Source organism: Capra hircus, chromosome 4, assembly GCF_001704415.2.
Source record: "Capra hircus breed San Clemente chromosome 4, ASM170441v1, whole genome shotgun sequence".
NCBI lineage: Eukaryota > Metazoa > Chordata > Mammalia > Artiodactyla > Bovidae > Capra > Capra hircus.
In genome coordinates, this window is record NC_030811.1 from 71783767 (window position 1) to 71799452 (window position 15686).

General features: G+C 37.4%; 1 protein-coding gene across 1 annotated transcript in view; it reads left to right on the plus strand.

The window, feature by feature from the left end:
* Nucleotides 1-15686, plus strand: part of COG5 (component of oligomeric golgi complex 5) — a 282487-nt gene that overhangs the window by 87805 nt on the left and 178996 nt on the right. The window lies entirely within an intron of this gene.

Below are 15686 nucleotides of genomic sequence, written 5' to 3' on the forward strand. Positions count from 1 at the left end.
TTTCACTCTCCTCTTTCACTTTCATCAAGAGGCTTTTTAGTTCCTCTTCACTTTCTGCCATAAGAGTGGTGTCATCTGCATATCTGAGGTTATTGATATTTCTCCTGGCAATTTTGATTCCAGCTTGTGCTTCTTCCAGTCCAGTGTTTCTCATGATGTACTCTGCATATAAGTTAAATAAGCAGGGTGAGAAGATACAGCCTTGACATATCATAAGTTAAATAAGCAGGGTGAGAAGATACAGCCTTGACATAATCCTTTTCCTATTTGGAACCAGTCTGTTGTTCCATGTCCAATTCTAATGGTTGCTTCCTGACCTGCATATAGAGGTAGGTCAGGTGGTCTGGTATTCCCATCTCTTTCAGAATTTTCCACAGTTTATTGTGATCCACACAGTCAAAGGCTTTGGCATAGTCAATAAAGCAGAAATAGATATTTTTCTGGAACTCTCTTGCTTTTTCCATGATCCAGCGGAAGTTGGCAATTTGATCTCTGGTTTCTCTGCCTTTTCTAAAACCAGCTTGAACATCAGGAAGTTCATGATTCATTTATTGCTGAAGGCTGGCTTGGAGAATTTTGAGCATTACTTTATTAGCATGTGAGATGAGTGCAATTGTGTAGTAGTTTGAGCATTCTTTGGCATTGCCTTTCTTTGGGATTGGACAGACTCAGGTTAATACATGCGCCCTTAAAAGTGAAGAACCTATCCCAGCTGGAGTCAGAAGAGATTCTAAACTATCCGTGCTTCTTCCTTTTTCAGAGACTTCTTCCTTTTTCAGAGACTTAGTCCTTGAAATTGTGCAAAGTTTCTTTTCCTTACATGTCGGATAATACGTTTGCTCAGATCATGGGTCATAGCTTGGTGTAGAGGGAAAGAGTCTTATTAAATTAATATAATGGTAGATATCACTTTGAGGAGTATTTTGAATTTTTAGAAGTGCGCTTATTTTGCTAAGTAAATTTCTGACTGACGGAATTTAAAATGTTTTAGTGAGTGAATAACTTTGGGCAGTGGGGGAGATTTTTCAGCATTAGTCATTAAAATTTAGCACATATGGTTTTAAGTAAATGCCAGAAGAAATACAAGTAATATGCTGTGAAAATTCAGAAGATAAATTATTTACAGTTTAGGAGAGTAGAAAAGATATGTGTAATTAACACCAAAGATAGGATTTTATCAGGATTTTAGAAATTGGAAAGGTGCAAGCATTTAGGGTTAGAGTGTTTAGTATTCTAGTTGACTAAAATGTAAGCTCTAGATTACTGGTTAACTATAGTGGATTGAATGTGCACCTTTATTTCTGCCTCCTCCTTAAAATTCATTAACATGTCAATAAAGGACTAAAAAGAAATAAACTCACAAGGACAAGGCATGCAAAAAGTGATAACGTAGATGAGAGAAATTAAAGAATTTTGAAATATGAAAATCAGATAGCTGAGGGGTGATTGAATTTTTAAAGGGTATAAAGTGGAAATGTAAATACCTGCAAATGGTGAAGCCAGGAAGAAGCTTGTCAATCCACAGAAATTTTCAAGACTCAGGATTAGATGTGACCGAGCTCTTGAGGAGAAGGCAGTGGCAACCCACTCCAGTACTCTTGCCTGGAAAATCCCATGGACGGAGGCGCCTGGAAGGCTGCAGTCCATGGGGTCGCTGAGGGTTGGACATGACTGAATGACTTCACTTTCACTTTTCACTTTCATGCATTGGAGAAGGTCATGACAACCCACTCCAGTGTTCTTGCCTGGAGAATCCCAGGGATGGGGGATGCTGGTGGGCTGCTGTCTATGGGGTCGCACGGAGTCTGACACGACTGAAGTGACTTAGCAGCAGCAGCAGTTTTTGAGGATGGAGTGAGGGATGGTGGGACTAGAAAGAAGGGGCTATGTTGAAGTTTTTATAAGTCACCACTTAGAACTTAGAGAAAAGCAGTTTGGTGTTGGAAAATAGGTGCATTGACTAGTAATATTCCCTTTATTAGCAACTAAACATTCCCTAAGGTCCAATCATATGGTCATTTGAAGGTTATCAGGACAGGTATGGAAAAACTGCAAAATAGGTATGTTGTATGCTTAGTCACTCAGTCGTGTCCGACTCTTTGTGACCCTATGGACTGTAGCCTGCCTGGTACCTGTGTCCATGGGGATTCTCCAGACAAGAATACTGGAGTGGGTTGCCATGCTTTCCCCCAGGGGATCTTCCCAACCCAGGGATTGAATCCAGGTCTCCCGCATTGTAGGCAGATTCTTCACCAGCTGAACTACCCGGGACGCAAAATAGGATGGTGGCTCTAAATCTAGGTAAGATAAAAGAAAATGAAGTAGCATTCTGGCACACTGTTTAGTTCCCTGTGGGGTAAATTGTTTCTCCTCCTTAATGGCAAAGCCCTGTTGGTTTTAGCCGTGGGTTTTCTTCTTACCAGAATCTGCTTTGAATAAAGTGTTTGCATGGTAAATCTCCTCTCTAATTGTGTATTGTAAGACTATAATCTTGTTAAGGCAGTTCTGGGCTCATCCATCATGATAATGGCCACAAATATCTTTCAGTCACTTTTTAAGTGTGTATGTGTGAGAGAGAGGTGTGGGAAAGAGATTGTGTGTGTGTGTGTGTGTGTGTGCGCTTAATAAAGGAAACTTCTATTTTCTTCATACTTTTCTACCCTGTTTCCCTCTCTGCTTCATACTGAGCATATGCATGCACATTCTTCTTTGCTTCTTTTACCAGAAGGAAGAACTAAAACTAGTCTGTCTTGTAGCTGCCAGAAGTTTCAATTCCTTTACTGATTTCTGTGGAAGAGTTTAGAATTAAGACTTCCCAGAATTAATCTGGTAATTAATTTAAACAAGTATTTATCAAACTTCTTCTCTTAGATGTAGTTGTAACCTCTGGGAATACCCTGGTGGCTCAGACAGTAAAGAATTCGCCTGCAATGCAGGAGACCCAGGTTTGATCCCTGGAGCAGGAAGATCCCCTGGAGAAGGAAATGGCAACCCACTCCAGTGTTCTTGTCTGGAGAATTCCATAGACATAGCAGCCTGGAAGGCTACAGTCCATGATGTTGCAAAGAGCTGGACATGGCTGAGTGACTAACATAACTAGGAATATCACAGCCACATTTCTACTCTCAAGGGGATTACAGGCATGATATATGGAGCAGTTTATAAGTAAATAATACAATACGGTGCTTTTTACTGATATGGGGAATACTGAGGGAGGAACAGATGTATGGGGGAGATAACAGTTCATCTTAGACATAATTAAATTTGGAATACCTTTTAGCTACCCAAGAGGAGATGATTCAGTAAGGGAATTCAGTGGGGAGTTTGGGGCTGAGAATATAAATTTAGGGTCAGTAGTGTGTGGATGGTAGTGATCCTAGAAACTGAACTCTTCTCCAGCAAGAGCATAGTCCTCTTTTCTGGTCCCCTCGTCCATAGTCTCTCCCCTTTGCAGTTCACTTTACCAGACTTAGGCTGCTGCTCTCTTCCTTCCCATCACCCTCCTCTTTCTGCTCTTCTTCCTCCCCTTCCACTCTCCTCCTTGTTTCCAGCATATCTCATTTTGAAATCGTTTTGGCATATTCCTCTTTTGCTCAGTTTTTTAGATTTTGGTAAAGTACAGCCCATTCTGACTACTCTCTCATGCAGGATCCTGTGCCTCATAATTTCCAACCCGTTACCACCATGTATGTGCTCAGCTGTGTCCAACTCTTCACAACCCACGGACTGTAGCCTTCCAGGCTTCTCTGTCCATGAAAATTTTCCAGGCAAGAATACTGGAGCGGATTGACATGTCCTTCTCCAAGGAATCTTTCCAACCCAGGAATTGAACCTGTGTCTCTGCTCTCCTGCATTGGCAGGCAGATTCTTTACCCCTGAGCCACTTGGGAACCGATTGTGATTTAATTAATGCCTTGAGTTCAGAATGACATTTTCTCTGGCCTCAACACTGTAAGCCTCTACTTCCTGGAAACCTTGTGGATAAGGGAAAGTAATAAAACATTCTGCCTGTATTGGATGCCTTATGGATACTTGATAGCCCAGAAAACTCTCTCCTTGGGTTAGAAATCTTAGAAACTGGCTTTGGGAGTGAGGGGGGAGTAGTGGGGCATCTAGCAGTGTTTAAAAAGGATATAGCGTCATCACAGGAACGTTGAGTTTGAGGACTGCAAATTTAATTCAGTATTGGGATAATCAATTAGTTACATTTGACAATTAAAATGACAAAATAAAACATTATATCGATGGAGAAAAACTATTCAATATATTGACATCTTCTTAAAAAGTTATGGTAACAAGAAATAGTAGGGAGCGTCCTTAATCTGTGATGAATATCTGTAAAACAAATGGGAGGAGAGCTAAGTTTCAGTTGGAGTAATAAGGTATAAATTTGTTTTCTTCATACAGTTTGTGACTTTCTATATTTCCTCTCATGGTCTTTTCTTTTTAAGAACTTAAATCACAGTTTGTCATTACCATGTATCAACACTTTGTTTAGCTCTGGATAACATACACCTTGATGTTGTTTTTCAGTCGCTCAGTCAGGTCTGACTCTTTGCAACCCCATGGACTGCAGCATGCCAGCCTGCCTTGTCCATCACCAACTACCGGAGTTTGCTCAAACTCATATCCATTGAGTCAGTGATGCCATTCAACCATCGTGCCCTCTGTTGTCTCCTCCTCCTCCTGCCTTCGATCTTTCCCATCCTCAGAGTCTTTTCCAGTGAGTTGGCTCTTTGTATCAGGTAGCAGTAGAGCTTTACTTTCAGCATGAGTCCTTTCAATGAATGTTCAGGACTGATTTCCTTTAGGATTGACTAGTTTGATCTCCTTGCAGTCCAAGGGACTCTCAAGAGTCTTCTCCAACACTAGAGTTCAAAAGCATCATTCTTCAGCGCTCAGCTTTCTTTCTGGACTAACTCTCACATCCATACATGACTACTAGAAAAACCATAGCTTGGACTAGACGGACCTTTGTCAGCAAGGTAATGTCTCTGCTTTTTTAATACTCTGTCTAGTTTTGTCACAGCTTTTCTTCCAAGAAGCCAGCATCTTTTAATTTCATGACTGTAGCTACTGTCTGCAGTGATTTTGGAGCCTAAGAAAATAAAGTTTATCACTGTTTCCATTGTTGCCACATCTATTTGCCATGAAGTGATGGGACTGGATGTCATGATCTTAGTTATTTGAATGTTGAGTTTTTAGCCAGCCTTTTCACTCTGCTCTTTCACTTTCATCAAGAGACTAGTTCCTCTTTGCTTTCTGCCGTTTGGGTGGTGTCATCTGCGTATCTGAGGTTATTCATATTTCTCCTGGCAATCTTGATTCCAGCTTATGCTTCATCCAGCCTGGCATTTTGCATGATGTACTTGGCATATAAGTTAAATAAACAGGGTAACAATATACAGCCTTGACATACTCATTTCCCAGTTTGGAACCAGTCTGTTTTGTTCCATGTAAGGTTCTAACTGTTGCTTCTTGACCTGCCTACAGGTTTCTCAGGAGGCAGGTAGATGGTCTGGTGTGCCCATCTCTCTAAGATTTTCCACAGTTTGTCGTGATCCGCACAGTCAAAGGCTTTAGTGTAGTCAGTAAAGCAGAAGTAGATGTTTTTCCAGAATTCCCTTGCTTTTTTGATGATTCTGCGGATGATGGCAATTTGATCTCCTGTTCCTCTGCCTTTTCTAAAGCCAGCTTGTACATCTGGAAGTTCTCAGTTCACATACTGTTGAAGCCTAGCTTGAAGGATTTTGAACATTAGCCATACATTCCATGGCTTAAAAGTAACAGGTGCATCATTCTCATGTGGTAGTTCAAAAGTGGTATAATGCAACTGTGGATAATGTCAAGGAACCAAGTTTCTTCTGTTTTTCTATTCCACCATTCTTATTTTTATCCTGAAGGCCTCAGTAAGATTGCTGCAGTTCCAAATATCACATCTTTGTAAAAAGAAGTTTACAAAGGAAAAAGTGTAGTCTATCTGCGGAAGTAAAACTTGCCCAGAAATCCTTGACAGATTGGGTAACTCACTGCCCTGAACAAAAATGAAGTTCTATTAGTAATGAAGAAGGGAAAGGTAGATATTGGTTTGGCAACCTGCAGTGATTACTGTTAACAGAAATCAATACTTAGAATACTACTGTTATGGGAAAATAGGAATTGTCATTTCCATGAGGAATATCTGATCCTGTTATTATTTTAAACAAAGCATTTTAGGATACATGTTAAAATGAAGCTTTTAATCTAATAAATAATATTTAAGACATGATAAAGAAAGAAAATAGGCATATAAAATCATGTTAAAATCTTACAGTTTCTATCTCAACAGTGAGATCTAGAGGTGCAGGGTTTACATAGTGGCTATTCAGTAATAATTATCCAGCAAAAGGAAAGACATATTCAATTCTATTCATTCACATTGGGTGTGGGTAAGAATTTCCTTTTAAAAAATTTTAAAAAATTGATTTATTTTTTAATTGAAAGATAATTGCTTTACAAAATTTTGTTGGTTTCTCCCTAACATCAACATGAATTAGCCATAGGTATACATTTGTCCCCTCCCTCTTGAATGTCCCTTACACCTCCTTCCCCATCCCACCCCTCTAGATTGTTATAGAGCCCTTGTTTTAGTTCCGAGTTATATAACAAATTCCGATTGACTATCTGTTTTATATGTGGTAATGTAAGTTTCTATGTTACTGTCTCCATACATCTCACCTTTCCTTTTTAAGGCTAAATAATATTTATGCACATGCCACATTTTCTTTATCCCTTTATCTCTTTGAACGTTTGGGTTGCTTCACTATTTAAATATTGTAAATAATGCTGCTGTGAACTTAAGTATACAAATACTTGTTCAGGTTTCTGCTTTAGAATCTTCTGTGTTTATACTATAATTGGTCAATTATATGGTAATTTTATGTTTAGTCTAATGAGAAACATGTCTTATCATGTCTTATCTTCCATAGAGGCTTCCCCAGTTTGTATTCCCACCAGCAATGTGGAAGGGTTACAGTTTTTCCATATCCTCTCCAACAATTGTTATTTTATTTTTTCTTTCAAAGTTGTGGTAAAAAACAGGTAACACAAAATTTACCATCATCATCATTTTAAAGTTTATAGTTTAATAGTGTTAATTGTGTTCTCAGTTCAGTTCAGTCGCTCAGTCGTGTCGGACTCTCTGTGACCCCATGAATCGTGGCACGCCAGGCCTCCCTGTCCGTCGCCAACTCCCGGAGTTCACTCAGATTCATGTCCATTGAGTTGGTAATGCCATCTAGCCATCTCATCTTCTGTCGTCCCCTTCTCCTCCTGCCCCCAATCCCTCCCAGCATCAGTCTTTTCCAATGAGTCCACTCTTTGCATGAGGTGGCCAAAGTACTGGAGTTTCAGCTTTAGCATCATTCCTTCCAAAGAACACCCAGGGATGATCTCCTTCAGAATGGACTGGTTGGATTTCCTTGCAGTCCAAGGGACTCTCAAGAGTCTTCTCCAACACCACAGTTCAAAAGCATCAATTCTTCAGCACTCAGCTTTCTTCACAATCCAACTCTCACATCCATACATGACCACTGGAAAAACCATAGCCTTGACTAGTGGACCTTTGTTGGCAAAGTAATGTCTCTGCTTTTTAATATGCTATCTAGGTCGGTCATAACTTTCCTTCCAAGGAGTAAGCGTCTTTTAATTTCAAGGCTGCAGTCACGATCTGCAGTGATTTTGGAGCCCCCCAAAATAAAGTCTGACACTGTTTCCACTGTTTCCCCATCTATGTCCCATGAAGTGATGGGGCCATGATCTTCGTTTTCTGAATGTTGAGCTTTAAGCCAACTTTTTCACTCTCCTCTTTCACTTTCATCAAGAGGCTTTTTAGTTCCTCTTCACTATCTGCCATAAGAGTGGTGTCATCTGCATATCTGAGGTATTGATATTTCTCCCAGCAATCTTGATTCCAACTTGTTCTCAATGTTGTGCAAAATAAAATTCTATACCCATTAAACAACTTATTTCAGCCTACCAACTCCTGGCAACCACAGTTCTTCCTGTTTCTATGATTTTTAACTGTAAATGGAATCATACAGCTTTTGTCTTTTTGTGTCTTAATGTTCAAACTATATCCATGTTGTAGCATGTGACAGGAATTCCTTTATTTTTTTTTAAGTCTATTTTATATTTTAGTCTATGTATATACCACATTTCCTTTATCCATTCATCCATCAGTGGATACTTGAATTGCTTCCACCTCTTGGTTATTGAGAATAAGGCTCTAGTGAATATGAGATTGCAAATATGTTTTCTAGGTTTTGTTTTCAATTTTTTGGATGTATTTCCAGAAATTAGATTACTGGATCATATGGTAATTCTAATATTTTTGTGGCTCTTCCATACCATTTTCCATTGCAGCAGCCCATTTTACATTCCCAGTAATCATGCACAAGGTTTCCAATTTCTTCACATACTTGCCAACAGTTATTTTCTGTTTTTTGATAGTGACCATCATAATGGATATAAGGTGATACCTCATTGTAGTTTTGATTTATATTCATCTAATGATTAATAATGTTGAACATCTTTACATATGCTTGTTGGCCATTTGTATATCATCTTTGGAAAGGTGTCTACTTAAGTCCTTTGCCCTTTTTAAAATTGAGTATCTTTTGGTTACTGTTGTTCAGTTGTAGGAGTTCTTTACCAATTTAATAATCCCTTATCAGATACATGATTTGCAAATATTTTCTCCCATTCTGTAGGTTGCCTTTACACTTAGTTCACTGTGTCCTTTAATGCCTAGAAGTTTTTATTTTTGAGGTAGTCCAATTTTATTCTTATTCGCCTGTATTTTTGGTGCCATATCTTAGAAAGCATTGTCAAATCTAGTATCATGCAGCTTTATCCTTTGTTTTCTTTTAAGAGTTTTTATAGTTTTAGCTCATACTTTTAGGTTTTTAATCCATTTAGAGATAATTTTTGTGTATCATGTAAGATCAGGGCCCAGCTTCATTATTCATGTGAATGTCCAGTGTTCCCAGTTTCATTTACTGTAAAGACTGTTCTTTCCCCGGGCTTCCCTGGTGGCTCAGTTGGTAAAGAATCCACTTGCAACGCAGAAGTCACTGATTCAGTCCCTGGATCAGGAAGATCCCCTGGGAGAAGGAAATGACAACTCACTCCAGTATTCTTGCCATGGACAAAGAAGAAATCCCATGGACAGAGGAGCCTGATGGGCCACAGTCCGTGGGGTGGCAAGAGTTGGACACGACTTAGTGACTACCATTCTTTCCCCACTGATAGCCTTGGTACCCTACCCTTGTAAATAAATCATTTGACCATATGTGTCATGATTTATTTGGGGCTTTCTACTGTATGCCTATTTTTATGCCAATATCAATAGTTTTGATTAGTGTAGCTTTGTAATAAGTTTTGAAATCAAAAAGTATGAAAACTCCAACTTTATATTTTTTTTCAAGATTGTTTTGGCTATTCAGAGTCCCTTGAGATTGCATATTAATTTTAGATGACCTTTTCTGTTTTTGCAAAAAGTGCCATTGGAATTGAGATAGGGATTACATTGATTCTGTACATCACTTTGATTAGTATTTATATCTTAATACCATTAAATCTTCCAATTCATAAACACTCATATATCTTTTCATTTATTTTGTGTCATCTGAATTTCAGTAGCATTTTATAGTTTTCAGAGTATAAATTTTTTTCTCCTTCATTAATTTCTAAATAATTCTTTTTTTCTTTTTCTTTTTGATGCTAGTGTAAATAGGACTGTGTTCTAAATTTCTTCTTCAGATTATTTGTTGCTGGTATACTGAAATGCAGTGATCTTTGTTAATTTTATATCTTTGAACTTTGGATGAATTCATTTATTAGTTCTAACAGGTTTTTTTGTTTTAATACTTCAGGGTTTTATTTATCAGATCATATTTTTATGAGCAAAGATAATTTTGCTTCTGCCTTTCCAATTTAGATGTCTTTTATTTCTTTTTCTTGTCTAATTGCTTTTTCTGGGACTTCAGTACTTTATTTTCAGTACTTTATATTCAGTTGAATATAAAGACTTTTGTAGAATTTTTGCTGCAAAAAATGATACTTATACATATATGTATATACATATATATGTAGGTACAAGGTGACATATACATATATATGTAGGTACAAGGTGGCAAGCTGTGGTCTACAGGGTTGCAGAGAGTCAGACAAGACTGAAGCGACTTAGCATACATGCACGGAGTATATGTAATATGGTATGCTTCATTTTATTGTGCTTTGTGTTAGTGTGCTTCACAGATACTGTGTTGTTTTTTTTTTTTAACAGATTGAAGCTTTGCAGTAACCTTGTGTTGTCAAATGATGGTTAGCTTTTTCTTGTTTTTAGCAGTGCAATTTTTTAAAGTTAAGGATATGTACATAACTTTATATGCACTGGAAAGCTAAAAAAATTTGTTTGACTCTCTTTATTGTGATATTCACGTTATTGTGGTAGTTTGGAACTGAACCCACAATATCTCCTAACGTCGCCTCTCTAAACATTACATCACTTTCAAAATCCTCATTTTTCTAGTTTGACTTGTTATTTAAGAAGGAAAGACACTTTTCATCAAGAGGCAGCTTTTCTTAACAAGGCTAGTTGTATATCTTTTTTGAGAGTAATTCTTGATTAACTTGAGTTACTTACACTGAAACTGTTGCCTTCTAGTATGTGCATTATAGTATTTGCCTTCTGGGCTATCTTCCAGTTATATTATTTTAGTATTCTAAGATTATACCCATAGTGCATTTGATGGTTCCATCTTGTTTACTCCATATGTGCATGTGTGTGTGTGATATGTCAGTTTTGAACTGACATAATGTTTCCTGGCATGGTGTATTTTATCAGCTTAAATTTTATTTTCTTCTAGCAGTGTTTTTTGTCTGCTCTCCTTGTGCTTAATTTTTCAACTTTCTTTGACTAAAAAGCAACTAGTTTTATAGCATACTTTGGGCTTTTCACTTGACATATTCTTCTTGGTAATTTTTTTTGTACTTAATATTTAATGCTTATGTTAAAGTATATATGGGAAAATAACTTGATTTCTTAGATTTGCTTAAAATACTTCAGCAAAACAAATAATGGAGTGGCGATATGGACAAAATAAAATTAGTTAGATAATGAGAGTTGCTGAAACAGGGGCCTTGTTATACCATTTCCTCTTCTTTTTAAGAATTTTCATGATAAAATGTTAAAGAAAATCCACAGAATTGCTGTCCAGAATAACAGTTACTTAGACTTTGTTTGGGGGTTGAACCTTGTTTAAAAGTTAGTATAGCAAATAGTAGGACTTTTATAGTAAATAACAATACCTCAATGGTAAGATAATTGACTTTGATGCTCAAAATGAAAATAGGCTGTCTTTTATATATTATATTCTCCTTACTTCAGTGAACATTTTTCATCTTACTATTTTGAAAGTTTTTAGACTAGAGCGAAATTGAGGAAATAATAAAATGGGTCCCCTTATTTTGTAACCTGGATTTCAGTTGAGCTCAGTTCAGTTTCTCAGTTGTGTCCTACTGTTTGGGGCCCCATGGACGCCAGGCTTCCCTGTCCATCACCAACTTCCGGAGTTTGCTCAAACTCATATCCGTAGAGTTGGTGATGCCATCCAACCATCTCATCCTCTGTCTTCCCCTTCTCCTCCTGCCTTCAACCTTTCCCAGCATCAGGGTCTTTTCCAGTGAGTCAGTTATTCACATCAGGTGGCCAGAATATTGGAGCTTCAGTCTCAGCATCAGTCCTTCCAGGGAATATTCAGGACTGATTTCCTTTAGGATTGACTGGTTGGATCTCCTTGCAGTCCAAGGGACTCTCAAGAGTCTTCTCCAACACCACAGTTCAAAAGCATCAATTCTTTGGTGCTCAGCTTTCTTTATTGTCCAACTCTCACATCCATACATGAGTACTGGAAAAACCATAGCTTTGACTAGATGGACCTTTTTCGGCAAAAAAAAAAATCTCTGCATTTTAATATGCTGTCTGGGTTGATCAAAGATTTTCTTTCAAGGAGCAAACGTCTTTTAGTTTCATGGCTGCAGTGACCGTCCAGAGTGATTTTGGAGCCCAAGCAATTAAAGTCTGTCACTGTTTCCATTGTTTCTCCATCTCTTTGCCATCTGATTACTGGTAACATTAACCTTGATCATGAGGTTAAGATCATATCTGTCAGGCTTGTCCCCTTGTACAGTTAATATTTAGTTTCTATTTTTGCCTTTATTATTAATAACCTGGATTTACCCATTGTAAAAAATTGCAGTGTTTGTATTATCTCTCTCTCTAGATATCCTTTGCCTGGTCTGTCACTTACTGAGAAAAGGATATAGAAACATCTAAGTATAGCTGTAGTTTTGTTTTTTTGTTTTTTTTTAGTTTTGGTTACATGTATATTGAACTCTTATGTGCAAAAACATTTGGAGTATGTTGTATTAGTTTATTAGGGCTGCTATAACAAATTATCACAAATTTTGTGGTTTAAAGCAACACCAATTTATTACAATTCTGGAGAAGTTAAAAGTGAGAGTTATGAGACTAAAAGTTTTAGCTGCTGGTTCTTTCTACATGCTAAGGGGGAGACTCTGTTTTCTTTTCAAGTTTCTGGAGGCTCTCTTCATTCCTTAGCTCATCAGAGTGCTTCCCATCACCTTTCCCCATGCTTCCGTTCTCACATTGCCTTCTTCTATAGTCAAATCTCCCTTTGCCTTCCTCTTATAAGGACACTTGTTTTTTACCACGGGTTCACCCAGGTAATCAAGATAATCAGGAGATTATCTTAAGATTCTTAACTTATCACAGTTACCTGCACAGTCCCTTTTATTGTGGAAAGTGGCATATTTACAAATTGTGAGGATTAGGATATGGATATCTTTAAGACACCACTGATGGCTAAACTCTCCAAATTAATTGACAGGTTAAATGCAGTCCCTATCAAAATCCCAACTGATGTTTTTGCAGAAATTGACAGAATAATCCTGAAATTCATATTGAAATGCAAGCAACCCAGATTAGCTAAAACAAGTTTGAAAAAGAATAGTCAAAATATACTTGAAAAAGAACAAAGTTGGGAACCTGAGTTTTCTGACTTAAAAACCTACTACAGAGTTACAGTAATTAAGATAGTCTGGCACTGCCATAAGGATAGAACTCCGGATCAGTAAAGTAGAATTTAAAGTCCAGAAGCAAAATCTTACATTTATAGATTTCTTACAAAGCTGTAAAGACAGTTCAGTGGGTAATGAATAGTCTCTTTACCACGGACTATTGGGTAGTCATCATTTGCCACCAAGGCTAAATGGATATCTCTATGCAAACAAATAAATATGTACTTCTTTCTTATACCATGCAAAAAAGAAACTCAAAATATATCATATACCTAAATATAACAGTTAAAGCCAAAAACTTCTAGAAGGAAACAAGTAAATTCTTGTGACCTTAGTTTCTTAGATGAGATACCAAGAGGTTAAATGAAAAAATAAAAAATAGATAAATTATACTTCATCAAAATTAAAAACCTTTGTCCATGAAAGGACAGCATCAAGGAACAGGAAAGGTGAGACACCATTAAGAAAGGATAAACATAACAAGTGGAGCTGGGAAAACTGGTCAACCACTTGTGAAGGAATGAAACTAGAACACTTTCTAACACTACACACAAAAATTAAAACTCAAAATGGATTAAAGATGTAAATATAAGACCAGAAACTATGAAACTCCTAGCGTAAAACATAGGCAAAACACAGGCAAAACACTCTCTGACATAAATCACAGCAGGATCCTCTATAACCCACCTCCCAGAGTAATGGAAATAAAAGCAAAAGTAAACAAATGGGACCTAATTAACTTAAAAGCTTTTGCACAACAAAGGAAACTATAAGCAAGTTGAAAAGACCGCCTTCAGAATGGGAGAAAATAATAGCAAATGAAGCAACTGACAAAGAATTAATCTCAAAAATATACAAGCAACTCCCACAGCTCAATTCCAGAAAAGTAAATAACCCAATCAAAAAATGGACCAAAGAACTAAACAGACATTTCTCCAAAGAAGACATACAGATGGCTAACAAACACATGAAAAGATGCTCAGCATCACTCATTATCAGAGAAATGCAAATCAAAACCACAATGAGGTACCATCTCACTCTGGTCAGATGGCTGAAGAGGGTGTGGAGAAAAAGGAACCCTCTTACACTGTTTGTGGGAATGCAAACTAGCACAGCCACTATGGAGAACAGTGTGGAGATTCCTTAAAAAACTGGACTACAACTGCCATATGACCCAGCAATCCCACTCACTGCTGGGCGTACACACCGAGGAAACCAGAATTGAAAGAGACATGTGTACCCCAGTGTTCATCGCAGCACTGTTTACAATAGCCAGGACATGGAAGCAACCTAGATTTCCATTGTCAGACGAATGGGTAAGAAAGCAGTGATACATATACACAATGGGATATTACTCAGCTATTAAAAAGAATGCATTTGAATCAGTTCTAATGAGGTGGATGAAACGAGCCTATTATACAGATTGAAGTAAGTCAGAAAGAAAAACACCAATACAGTATATTAAGGCATATATATAGAATTCAGAAAGATGGTAACGATGATCCTATATGTGAGACAGCAAAAGAGACACAGGGATAAAGAACTGACCTTTGGACTCTATGAGAGAAGGCAAGGGTGGGATGATTTGAGAGAATAGCATTGAAACATATATATTACTGTATGTGAAATAGATCACCAGTATAGGTTTGATACATGTGATGAGGCACTCAGGGCTGGTGCACTGGGATGACCCTGAGGGATAGGATGGGGAGGAAGGTGGCAAGGGGGTTCAGGATGGGGGAGACATGTACCCCCATGGCTGATTCATGTCAGTGTATGGCAAAAACCACTATAATATTGTAAAGTAATTAGCCTCCAATTAAAATTAATTAATTAAAAAAAGAAAGTATAAACAGCCCTTTGAATGGGAGATAATACTGACAAGGAATTTGTATGTAGAATATATAAAGTGCCTTTCAACTCAAAAGTTAAGAAAGAGAACCTAATTAAAAAATGGACAAAGGACGTGATATTTCTTGAAAGAAGATACACAAATGGCCAATAAGCACATGAAAAGATGCTCAACATCATTAGTCATTAGGGAAATGCAAATCAAAGCCATATAGAATATCACTTCATACTCCCTGGAGTGGCCAAAATTTAAAAAGACATACTCTAGTAAGTGTTGGTGAGAACATGAAGAAATTGGAACTCTCTTATCCTGCTGATGGAAATGTTAAGTAGTGCACCCACTTGGAAAAGTGTTTGCTTGTTTCTCAAAATGCTAACCATAAGTAACCATACACCTCATCAGTTCCGCTCATAGTACCTAAGAGAAATGAAAGCATAAGTCTGCACAAAAGCTTATACATGAATATTCATAGCAGCATTATTGATAATGGTCCCAAATTAGAAACAGTCTAAATGTCCATCAAATGGTAAATAAAGAAACATGGTACATTCATATGTGGAATATTATCTGGCAGTAAAAAGAAATGAAGTACTGATACATGCTGCCTTGTGGATAAACCTTGAAAACATTATGCTTAGTGAAAGAAGCCAATCATTAAAGACCAAATTATATCATTCTATTTATATGAAAT